The following is a 12954-nucleotide window of genomic DNA, read 5'->3' as shown; positions in this document are numbered from 1 at the left end:
GGAAGCCCTGATCATTTTCCCCTTTGGCCTTTTCCCCGTCTTTTCTGTTGGGTTGGGTTATAGAGTCAGATTCCAATCCTCTGACATTAAAAAGGGAAATAAATGACAAAGCAGGCCCTGCAGGTTTGCATCAGAGTCCCTAATTGGTTTTGGCTTGAGTGGGCTGTTAGTGTTGCCAGACGTGGGCCCTTTGTGTTTCGCCATGTGGGAGAATTTGCCAGTGAGGTAACGAGAGGAGCGCGAAGGATCTCGTCTCTGAGTCATCTCTGACGCCATCGACCCTTCGTTGGCTGTGGGATGGATGGATTGTGTCTGTAGTGTCATTTCAGGTAAAATGTACACCGGAATGCTGCATGTTTTCTCTTTGTGCCGCAACCGCTCGTCTCTGTGTGTTGCATGCGATCGGCTGTGTTTTTTTGTAATCTGCGCGTATGTGTGTGTGTGTATGTGTGTGTGCGTCGGGCTGCAAGCCCAGTATCCCTCTCGCTCCTTCTGGTCTCTGCGTGGGTCTTTTCCACCAGCACTGCCACCTGTTAGTGTTTTACTCCGGGCCCAAAGGCCACGATGATTGCAGAACCTTCCAGATTTGCTCATCAAGCTCAACGGAATTTGCCCCTTTACCTCAAACCAGACTTTTTCATTTCCTATCGCGGCGTCCAACCTGAATCGCGCGCCCCGCGCAGCCGAGTCGAGCTGGTGTGTCGTCGGAGCACTTTGCGCCGAGTTCGGTTTATGACTCGTGACCGACAGCATTTTTTAGTCGGCGTGCTACAATGAAAATGCGGTTGTAGCGGGGAAGGAGATCGTTCCGGGCTGAATTTATGGGGGTCACTCTGTTGCCCAGTGCTCCACATGCGGGAACCGCAACAAAGAATCCGGCATCTTCTGTTTGAGTAATAATGATTTGTGATCAAACGGCTCGTTGAACAGACTGCGTGTGTCACATGTCAGCCGTTAAGGATCGCACGCTGCGAAAGTGGGAGATTTCAATCAATCCTAATTGTTGTGAAAAGTTTACTACCCACTGACAGGAAGAGGAAATATATAATCCCTGCATCCTATTACCAAATTCCCTTGTGTCGAAAACCGACCAAACCGCCGCGACGAGCATCGCGAGTCTCTTCGAACCGATAGCGTCGTGTTCCGTGAGAGGTTTTTTGGCCTCGTTGTGCGTTTCCAATTCTGAACACTGCGTTCCCCTGTCTGTTACTTCAGACAGTGTTGCAACCTGAAGCAACAAAAAGAAAGAAAAGAAGAGTTGAGTGACCGAACAGTTAAAGGGTTGTTGGGGGGGGGGGGGGTAGTAGAAAGGGATTAACTGTCAGGGAGAATGTGAGGCTAATTGAATCCAGTTGTGCACAGCTGTTTCTGGTTGCCGTGCAGCACTGCACACAGAGCGGCTCGGAGGATGGGATCCAGATGTGACCTCGCGCCTGGTATCAGCCGCCGGTAACGATCCTCCGAAACACCAGCCGTACAGGAGACGGGGGCTATTAGAGGGTCCGTGCTCGCCGCCCCCCCCCCCCCCCCCCTACCCCCGCCCCCCTAAACCCCACCGACAAAACATCACTTCTCCGCCTCTGGAAAGATGAACCCGGCCCTGCGTTGTTTTTTTTTGCTCGTGATTGCAGGTCTCAGCCCCCGCCTCCCCAGCGCTGTTAACGCTGTCACTTTGTCCCACTGCCAACCACCGCCATGGCCTCCGCATTCACGTGTCACTCGGTAGCGTAAACATCGCTTTGACACATTCGGCTATACCAAAGTCGGTTTTGCATATTTGTCGTATGGCTTTTGAAGAATTCAGCCAAATGGCATAAAAGCCCCCCCCCCCCTTCTGTGTTTCATTTAAATCATCACGGAGAAGAAGAGGGGGGGGATCATGTATCCTTTATCGGGGTTGGGGGGCAGGCGGGTCCCAGGGTTGTGTGCAGGCATTTATCCGGTCTTTTAAGTGCGGGGATATTGGGTGGGAATAAAAGGGCCCTTCACTTCAGAGGGAATCAGAATGATCAGGCAAAAAAAAAAAGAAAAAAGACCTTTCACCCCCCCCCCCCCCCCCCCCCTCTTCAGCTCCGCGCCCGAGGTTTCTCAAGCCTCCTGTTTTCTCTCTGACGTTCGGCCTCCCTCCACCCATCCCTCTTTGTCCCGCATCTCCCTGTCCTCCTTTTCCCTTTGGCGTCTCCATTCCGTCCCCGCTCACCTCTTCATCAGCCGGCCCACGCACAGCGCCCCGACTGCAGCTGGTCCGTCGGTGCGCAGAGGAAAGCTGGCGCACGGCTCTGATTGACTGTCTCAGCTCATGGTTTGACACAATATAGTTAATATCACACGTACTGTATCATAGAATCTCTGCTGCCGGGTTTTGGAGGGTTTCATGAGATGCATTCGAAAGGTTGGACACTGGAACGGCGCTCCCAGTTAACGTTTACCAGGTTGCTTGTGGACATTTTGATGACAAATGTCAGCTTAGTAAATAGACATCCATATTTATTGTTGCATTCTTTGTTTTTAATGGTCGAGCCTGGTGTTGCCTCACACATAAAAGAATAATCAACATGTGTGCAACATGTTACTCGGTAATGGCCAATACCCACAGCTCAAGTATCGCCATGGGGAAGATCGAGTCGCAGCATAGATGTCATTTGCCTTTTTTTTTGTACTTTCCCAGTAACGGTAATTTCTTTAGTTATTAGCCGAAACACATGGCATGTTTATGTAAAGCACATGAAGTCTTACCCAGATAATGAAGGCTTCACACCCCGACAGATAACAGTGAAGATGCTGCGTGGCCTTGGCCAAGTCTCACTTTATCAGACACACACACACACACACACACACACTGACTGTGACAGAGGAGCGTAGCCTAAGCCAATATCGGCTCAGAGTCAGTTTTATGATTTTTATGACTCTTGTCAAGTTCACCTCATCTGTCCCGTCTCTGATGTCCTCCTCCTGCTGGGCCTCCTGCTGTCGCACAACTGGGACTTTCCCATCTTGCCAACGCAGATAAACTTGCCCTGCACTCCGCCTGCTCTTGCTCCCAGGCTGGAATGCACCACTTGTTTATGTGCCTTGTCCTCAGCTGGTGTCCCTGCTTGTTGTCTTTGCCGGTTTGTCCCAGCAGAGGAACGTGCACTCGACGCGTCATCCCCGCGGTGGGTCTGCAGAGCAACAGCAGAGCAGGTGCTGCCCCCGCTCTGCCGCTCTGCGGGTCGGAGATGTTTTTTTCAACGAATCCGAGTCCAGCAAAACCGGGGCAGAGACGGCGTTGGAGACAAACGGAGGTGTAGTTTGATCTGTTGTGTCTTTAAACCAAAAAGAACAAGTAACACTGTGAATACACCCCCCTCTCCATCACACACAGATTGAGGATTGTGTTGCAACATTGACAAGCCCAAACAGCCACGAGGCTTCACCTTGGGGAACGCCAACACGGGCCCCTGAATGTGTGTGTGTGTGTGTGTGTGTGTGTGTGTGTGTGAGTGAGAACAGATCCCAGAGCCGTTATCTTCCCCTCGGCTTTAATTGAGCCCTTCAGAAACCGCAAAAAGTATTAAACGCACACATGCACACGCACGCACACACACACACACACACACAGACATGAGTACGTGGCGCCCCGGAGGTTCTATCTCCGCCGGGCCAGGTGTTCCCGGCTCCGCTGCCAGATGAGCCACCTGCAGATCACAGGTGTGGCCATCATTGGAGAGGAAAACAACACAGCTGCTCCTGCAGCCTCAGGGAGAGGAAAAAGAAAGATTCAGAAGATTTATGTAGAATCCACTGCTGGTAGCGAGACGCTTCACACACACACACACACAACAAGCAAAAGTACAAAGTGTGAAGTTCCATGATATTGTAGGAGGTGTTGTGATTGCCTGCCTTTCAGTGACTTTCCCTTTCTTAGCCGGCTGGCCATGTGCTTTTAATTGAAGCAGCTCAGTGTGATGGCTTTGACAAGAGTGGGCTTTTGTTGTGAACCTTGAAGCAGCATGTTATTATAGTAAAATTAGAATTAGAAATACCTCCGTGCTATTACATTTTTGCGGCGCACTCTTGTGAGGGTTGACTTTTTTGTCCATAAGTGCAAATCAAGCTGCTAGAATTGAGCAGTTCTCTCATTATGAGAAGCGAAAACATGTGGATGTGCTTTAAAGTTGCATTCTTTCAAATGTCCATCAGGGGGCGACTCCTTTGGTTGTAAGAAATAGGTCTGATTGCACATTAGTCTATGGGAAAATTACTATTTTTCTTACTTTTTTTTTTATTTAAAAAAATGGTTTGCAGTTTTCTGATGGTAAAATCTGATCCCATTTAGAATCAAATAGACCATAAAGGCTTCCCTGTTCTTGACAGTTCGCTATCAAGGAGTTTGGGTTTTGTCCATGATAGAACTTTAACCCTTTTACAGTGTCTCATCTCACTTCTGGCTGCAAAAATAAAAATAAACACGGCCAGGGTGACAACCTGCACTTCTTAAGCACGGTTCATGGCTTGTCTTTACGAGGTGTCTCCCTCTAACACGAATCAATATACATATTAAAATAATGTCATTAAAGTCCCTTTGGGATGATGATCACTTCCCTATAACAAAGGTGGCAAAGTCACACATCATTTACTAGCCATCTGTGAACAATACACAGCGGGCTACTGTCATTAAATTAAAGCCTGTTGTACTGAGAGGAATGTCCCGTGTGTAGTTACTCGCTCTATGTGTGTGGGCCCGTCCACGTCTTAGCGAGCACGCTCTCTTTTTAACACGCAACTTCTCCCAAACGCAGAGTTGTTTATGAGCACTGTTCATTTTTATGTGCAAAAGCCATTGGGTGAGCCTGGCTGGTTCTGATTCCGCGGTGTCATTTTCCAATTAGTGAAATTGCAGCATTTAAGGCGTGAACGCCGCAGTGCCTTAGATGGATATCCCCGACAGCGAATATCTGGTGCAGAAGTTAAACAAGAGAGCGCTTGGTTGTTGGATATCGTTTAAGGGGAGCTATTGGTGAGGAGGGTTTGGCGTCTGGCTCCGCACTTGGCCTCCTTGTGTGGAAACTTCAGGAAGATGCAGCCAAGTGAGCATGAGACCGCTCATAAATTCTAAGCTCCCTCACATGCAGCCACTCGCTCCTTCCCTCCCTCCCTCTCACCAACGCTCACTTTCCCTCTCGCTCATAAACACACACTCACACATGCATCTCTCTCCCTACACCCGCACTTCTTATATTTACTCCTCCCTATTGGTCCCTGTCTTGAGTTCACACACACACACACACACACACCCGCTGCACCCCGAGAGCAGCCGTGTGTCTCCCCTCTGTGTGCCGAGTGTAACAGGAGATCTGACGTTTTTTTCCGTGGGTGAGTAGGCGGGTCAGACCTTACTTAAACTAATGGCTCCCAGCAGTGTTGAATAGCCAGACACACTGGAGCCGAGGCCTGAGGTTTTGGAATGCCACCGCCGGCTCAATGCCTCCCTTTCATCGGCACAGAGCGAGGGAGAGAAAGAGAGGGACAAAATAAGAGAGCGAAAGGGAGGGTGGGGGGGGGAAATACGCGACCCATTTGTTTTGGGTGATATGAGGATGCCTGAAAAGGAGGGCACAATAGTCGCGCGATGGATGGACGGAGGGAGGGGGTCGGCGGACTGTGGGGAAAAGAGGGGAGGGGAGAGGCGTGTTTGGGCTAGTGGGATGTCACCAGGGGGGTAAAGTACCAGTCTATGGTTGTTTTGTGTCAGAGCACCGTGGCGATCTACCCCCCCCCCCCCGACCAGTCCCCCATTTGTCTTTAATGTCCGTGGAATGAGTCTTTAGCAAATCAATAAGTTCTTAAGGCGAGGCCGCGTCCACACATATGCAGATGATTTAAATGTCAATGGCTGCTTACAGCTGAACTGTTGACAATCAGGAGCACAAAAAGGGAACATTATTTCCTGCTAGTACTCACGTTTTGATGAACCTGTTCTTGTCATCGCTCTTGTGCATGACGATGCCTGGACAGTCTGGACGGTGGGCTGGCATTGATGCGCCAGGTACCATGTTACCATCGGGTTAGGGGTTCAATATTCAAAAGCAGGGGGTGCAGCCTGCCTCAATAATGACCCGTTTTGTTCACGTTTCTCGAGGCTTGTTCGCGGCGTCCACGGGGAGAATCTCTTTGTGTCACGCAGTCAGACGGAGGGCCGTGTTTACTCACCGGGGCCAAACTGCTGGCGCTGGCTGAGCAGGGAGAGGCCCCCGCAGCTTTACACAAATGGGCTACCACATACTAAGTGACAACAGACAGAGGCACAGATATTGGAGTTTTTATCCACTAGAAACAACGCATGTGTCACAGGCATGTTTGTAACCATTGTTTTAGACCCTACTCTGTAAAGATGTTTGTTGTCAAGTGGTCCCCAATTTGTTTATTGTTGTGCAACGTTTACAACGTGTCGAATAAAACTAAAAAGAATGCAAAAGCGTCTGTGTGTGTGTGTGTGTGTGTGTGTGTGTGATTCATGTTCTAGGAACCTCAGATTTACACCCGCCATCTGCCAGTAATACGTTTTAAAGTCCACTGTCCAGAAGCAGCACACACTCTATACGGCCTATCATTCATCTGACCCTTCAGAGAGGAAATAGCCCTCCCTTAACCCTCATCACTACCCAGAAGCTTATTGGACCACTTTTATGTTGTTTGTTTTTTCCTCTTTTTCTTTTTTTTTTTTTTTTTTTACAGTAAATGGTCCTCCAGACAGACATGGACCTGGAATATGACATGTCCCTATTAGATAAATATGCTGTAGACTAAGTAATGGAAAATGTGGCCATGCGTGATCAGACAGGGAAATCTATGGCTGCATCAGATTAGGGAACATCAGGAGTCTGAACAGTGATGCAGGGAAAGAGGGGAAGGAGAGGGAGGGGAGCCATGCTGGTAAAATGGTCAGAGAGATGAGGGGGGTGGCGGGTGGGGGGGTGGGGGGGGGATATGATGATGAGCCAAACAAACTAAACCGATTGAACCTAGTTGGTGGGGTTTCTGCTTGTTTTTCAGCCTTAATTTTCTTCATAGATGTGACATCATCATAATTCCTTTCCTGATCTGCGGCCAGTGAAATCGAGGTCGGTGGGAGTTGGACCAGAATTTGCTGTTCTGGCTCACTTTCAACACTGAAAGATCACAGAGAAACTTGATAATTGATACGGCCGGATTCACAAAATGTGTCAATGATTTTGCCCGAGTCAGTGATATGGGAAGACCTTTGACAGAAGGAAACCATGGCTCAGGGAAAAGCAATATAGAAAGCAGCAGCACCGGATTATGTTGTTTACACTCTGAAACTCTCCCTGTGAAATCCCATTGTAGACAAATTGTCTTATAAAAACCCATATGCTTCTTTGACTCCAGTTGCACAGTTTGTTTTTGGAGACTTTCAGACACCTAGCGACGCTGATGTGGCCTGTTGCCAAGGAGGCCTTGGTTCACCAGAGAATACCTCACACTTCCTGACTCACGCTGCCCTTGTTCTTGTTACCTGTTGCAACACGCCCACATCGATGCAGCGGCTTTGCTGCATCGCTGTTGTTCCTTCGCAAAAAGCCCAAGCGAGCCCGTCCCTCCTGCTACTGCATGCACCTCCCCTTCTCGGCGCATGCAAAACGTCTGCATGCCATTCATGCGGGCGAGGTGCATTGTCATGATAATGGACCCAGTGAAAATGGAGATTTAACTAGAGGCACATGTGCATCCTGTGATTTCAGGAGTGTAAAGTCCGTGGTAAAGGTGAATGAATGGATTTTGTTGTCAGTTCAAATTCCGTTCTCTTTTTGAATGAGGCCACTATACTTTTTACCTACCGGTATGAAACATTGAATAACATTAAGCAGCGCTTTACATTTTACGCTAATAAATGGAGACATTCACACATATCCTAGAAACGTGGTAGACACATGCTCAGACTTTGGTGATTCTTATCTGGTTTACTCCATCACCACATAAAATCCCCTATCCCTCCTTGTACTCCTTGTTTTTTTCCATCCTCCTATAAAAAAAACAAAACGCTGTTTACTTTTTCTAAAAGTGGAAGTTTGGCGAGGGAGCGTGTGAACAGAAACAGATGCTGGATATACTCTCTCGCTCTCCCGCCCGCTCTTTATCTCGCTCACGTACACACAATGGCGAGCAGCTGCGCGGCGAACGGCAGCCCCAGTAAAAAAGGAATCCATACAGTACGCAGACGTTGTGTTGGATGCACCGTGTTCTTTGGTCTCCTTGTTTGGGAACGTCTCGAAAGAAGTAGTTGAGACTTCAGGCCCGATATCCTTAAAAGGGATCCGAGAGACCCTTGGATGTGCGAAAGTGGCCATGAGTCCCTATCTAGATGATCACATTTAGGAAAATGGAAAAATGGTTGCCCAATCGAAGCGAATCCCTCTACAACGCCCACCTTAAAAAAAAAAAAAACAGTGGATGGAAACATCCCTAATTTGCAACATTTGAAACGTTGGAATTCCCTCGACGATTGAGTGGAAACTCGGCTGACGACTACCAGCTGCTCACGTGCCCTCTGAGTGGAAGCAGGGAGTCAGCGTCAAGGCAGCGCACGGGTCCACGTTGGCTTGGGGGGGGTTTCCCTCCAGGTACACCGAGAACATGTGAAATACGATCCAGGAAGTTCGGCTCGAGTAACGGATGGACGCGTTTAAAGGCTTAGCGGGGGGCTAAACCTTTAAACGCGTTCTTGGCGGCATTTAGACTAAACAACAAAGAGACAATGCTTGTTTGTCTCATGTGCCGTCGCTCCGCTCAAGTGTGTCGTACGGCCCGGTTTGTTTTGTTTCCAAATGAGACGATTTGAGGCCGACACGTGTAGCTTCGTGGCGTCTACGGTGGAGGAAACGGGAAGAGAGTATTCCAAGTATGAGCGCGCGCTTACTGAGCGGCCACCTGCCGGTACTCGCACCTGGCTCTTGATCTAAATCTGCTAGTGGGCCTTTTTCCATCGGGCCCAGTCATTTGCGGCTCGTGTGCTACAATAGCACGTGGGTAACAGTTTAAGCGAGGCCTTTTCTCATTTCTCCATCTTTCCTCCCTCCCTCCCTCTCTCCCTCCCCTCTCTCACTGCCACCTGGCCCTGCCTCTGAGCCGGCTGGCTGACCAGATGCACCCTGAATAAAGCAGGCCTGCAAGGAGACAGGAGGGAAACTAGAGGTTGTTATGGGTGATTATTCAGTCTATATCTAGATTTAAAGCCTTCGAAATAAATCGTCACCATAATGAGCTGTTTTCTCTCTGGGCTTACAAAGAATTCAATAACACATTATCGTGATTTTTTTTTTAGGGTAGAAGGAAAGTTATCCAGTGCTGTTTAACGCGTATTGGTCAAAGATACGGGGGGCAGCCCCTTCTCCCAACCGACTGTTTGTATTCATCCAACACCATTTGTTTGTTTTTGTCTTTAACACAGCCAAGTGCGTGTGGATTCTCACACGTTGATCATGTCCTCTCAATTGTCTGTTGACTAATTAAAAGCTCATTAATGCCGTATTCACCCCGGGCGCAGAGTGAACCGAGCAGCATCCTTTTCGCTTTCCACGAGTAAAGTGGTTGGAGTGAATAAAGATAGCTGGCTGCCCGCCCCCCCTCCCCCCCTCCGATTTCATCCATTGTCTTAACCCGCATCGTGTCCACAGGAGCACTTGAGGCCGGGCATAAATCAGACGGCGATTTAAGTTTAACTCAGGGAAGACGGAGAGAGAGCAGAAGAGGAGAGGAGAATAACTCATTCATGCTCCTCAAGTGTCCCCCAATGGGTTGGCTGAGCTGAGCGGCGCATTAAGCAGCTGAGACAAAGGAGGGCATCAATGGAAGGGCCTCGAACGAGGGGGGGAGTGGGGGGGGGGGGGGGGGGGGTCGATGGTACGAAAACATTTTAAAGGGAGATCCTCTCTTCCTTTCGAGGGGGTAGAGGGAAGGTTGATAGTGATTGGGGTTGCAGAGGCCCCCCCCCCCCCTCCCTCACACACACACACACTTTTGTCTCTCTTGGCACGGCCTCTTGTTTAGCCTTTAGGTGCCAAAGCAATTAGTTATGTTAATTGCAGGGGCCATTGCCGGTGAATGCAGGTTGAATAGAGCCTGTCAGCAGCGGACGATTGGCCAGGATCCACAGGAGGGGAGGGGGGGGGGGTTTGTGACGTCACCCCATGAAAACAGAGGAGAGGACAGTGTGTGGGAAAAAAAACGGGAGGAGCTAGAGTGCGAGAGAGAGAGAGAGAGCAGGGATGAGAGGGTGGGAAGCTCAGAGCTTGAGAGAGAGAGCGCCTGAGCGGACGCAAATCCACTGAGAGAGAGAGAGAAGAGAGAGAGAGAAGAGACTTGAAGGGAACAAAACCAGCAGCGGGGGCAGATCGAGGGAAGAAGAGAGTGAGACAGAGAGAGCTTCACATGCGAGGCGGAGGAACAACAAAGACACAGGACGAAGGAAAGAAAGAGAGAGAGAGGGAGAGAGAGGAGCGTTTGCGCTGGTCTACTCCGGGATCCGTCTCCATCTGGCTGCCATCTGTGTCCCTGGCTCTGGCCTTCGCCACACTGGAGCTCACATATGTGGGAATGCAAACACATGCCTGACATATGAAGGCGCGGAGTCACAGAAAGAGACAAAAAGGAAAGGATAAGAGAGCAAAACCCCGCCGCAGCCGCAGCAGCAGCAGCAGCCGACTTTCTCCAAGGACTGGAGGAGTGGACTCTACTAGAGAGGAGGTAGGAGAGAGGAGTCAGGGATCTGTGTGTTCACCTTTTATTTGTGAGTGAGTGTGGGTGTTTGCTTATGCAAACGCTGCCTTTAAGTGTGTGTGTTGTGTATGCGTGTGTGTGTGTGTGTGTGTGTGTGTGTGTGTGTGTGTGTGTGTGTGTGTGTGTGTGTGTTTTCCAGCCTAATTCCCAGAGCTGTTCTGTCCTACTGTACAGATGGTGCCTCATCCTCTCTTCTTATCTCTTCATCCTTATCTGCTGAGGTAGCAGGGATGCATTTGTCCTTTACCAGCGGACTTAAACGTCTGTGGCCATATGGACCAAATGCTGATGGCTCAGGAGACTGTTGTCATCTTGTTGTGGAAGCTTTGTATGTTTTTTTTTTCCTTTTGAGATGCTGTTAATTTTTTTTGGGGGGGGGGAAGTAATTTGTCTGCCCGCAGGAAATCTAAATGTCCCTGCTCCCTTATTTGGTTTTTCACGTCTCCGCTAAATCAACTCATGCATGTTCAGCCTTTAGAATCATGCGGTAACATTCTTTGAAAATTATAATTTTTTTTGCATAGGATGCTGCGACCATCTGACATCTTTTGACGTTTTTTTCAGTACTTTCAGTAAACACCAAAGCAGATACATTCTCCGGTCTAGCAGCCAAAACAAGGAGCCATCTGCTGCTCCTTTATTTTTTTTCCTTCATCTTGCTGCTTACCCCCCCCCCGTTTGCTTCTCAATGTGGCAAGCAGAAGAAGTGTCAAATCCACCTGGAGCGATTATGATACGTGGGAACAGTCTCTTTTTTTCTTTCCCTCCCAAAGGTAATACTTCTTTGTAAACATCAGCCGGACACACACACACACACACACACACACACAGCAGCTTCATTCGATCCATGTGTGTGAGGGGCTCGTCTCGCTCAGCGGCCGTTCGCTCAAATAGTGATCCGACTTTTCTCCCCAACACGGGGGGGGGAGCTGAGCAGCAGAAAACGGGTGGGATCTGTTTCACGGTGTCCCAGACATATGGGGGGAAGAGGATGTGGAAGTGCTGTCTCTGTCCTCCCCCCCGCTGCGAGGACATTACACAACACAGACCTCGGTGGGAAAATGGCTCCCAACGGAGTGCAAATGTCACATCGTTGCACTCTGAGTCAAAATCTCAAAAGCACCTTTTTTTTCTTCTAATGTAGGTAACTTTTACCTTTTATTTGTGGAGGGAGGAGGTGCGTGAGGCAGCAGCAGAAGAAAAAAAGGCAGAGAGACCTGGCTAGTGTGTTGGCCGGGGCCAGGCAGATAGGAGCGATAGGAGCCGGCTGCGCAGTCTCAAAGCAGAGACCCCTGTCGGGTCGGCTGGACACTGTCACGCTCCCTGACAGCAGCCACTGTCCTGCAGCCCCCGTGCCGCTCTTTGTGATTGCGCAACGATCAAGGATGTGACACTTGTATTACCCCGACGTTTAGTTTCTCATTCCTCTCTGATGTGGATTCCTCTCTTTTTTTTTGGGGGGGGGGGGGGGGGGGGGTGGGCTTTGAAGTTTTTGATAGCACGCTGGATGTGTGTGTGGTTGAAGTCCAAGGGAGTGAGCGTGTGTGCCAGGTGTCTTGCAGACATTTTGTCTGCCCGGGTACAAGGTTGCCTTCCCCTTCTCACCGACTCTCCCTCTCAGCTGCGGGTTTATCTACTCAAAGTTTAGTAATAAATAGCAGAAACAGACCACCGTGACCCTTGCTCGCCGTGCTACTATCTCAAGAATTCATGGACAGAATACCCCCCCCCCCCCTTTTTTTCAACACACACACATGCACACAGAACAGAGCAGCTGCGTCAGGATGCAGGAAGCGCTCTATTAGTTCCAGTGGTGGGGACCGCGATATCTGGCCCCAGGGGTTCGATGAAGGGTGGTGTCTCTTTGAAAGTTGTCCCCTCACTTATGTGTGGACATGAATGGGTGGGGTCATTAAGTCAACAGTCAACTACAAGCAGCGTAATGGAAGATTATTTTTCATCACAAGGAGTGGCTCCTGATCGCATTAATGAGCTTCTAATCACCTGCCCCCCCCCCCCCCCCCCCTTCCATTCCCTCCTATTGTAACCCCCCCATAGGGAATCTCCTCTCCTTGGGTTAAGGGCATGAGTCAAGGGGTCTAGTGACTCTTTGCTGGGCTGGGAGACCCGCTCAGTGACCCAAGACAAGAACTCCTCCAAAAGGACAAAGTCAAATTC

The 12954-nt window shown here is 49.6% G+C and overlaps 1 protein-coding gene across 2 annotated transcripts in view; it reads left to right on the top strand.

The window, feature by feature from the left end:
- Positions 1-12954, top strand: part of cbfa2t2 (CBFA2/RUNX1 partner transcriptional co-repressor 2) — a 35629-nt gene that overhangs the window by 7819 nt on the left and 14856 nt on the right. The window contains exon 1 of one of the 2 annotated variants that reach the window (XM_037490124.2): positions 10204-10743. The exons of the other annotated variant lie outside the window; for it this stretch is intronic. The gene's annotated coding sequence lies outside the window, so the exon portion shown is untranslated. Of the gene's footprint in view, positions 1-10203; positions 10744-12954 lie in introns of those variants that run through there. 2 annotated transcript variants of the gene reach the window in all.

The sequence above is a fragment of the Pungitius pungitius genome, chromosome 8 (assembly GCF_949316345.1).
Source record: "Pungitius pungitius chromosome 8, fPunPun2.1, whole genome shotgun sequence".
NCBI lineage: Eukaryota > Metazoa > Chordata > Actinopteri > Perciformes > Gasterosteidae > Pungitius > Pungitius pungitius.
Note: the sequence above shows the minus strand (reverse complement) of the source record. Positions and strands in the feature narration are given on the sequence as shown.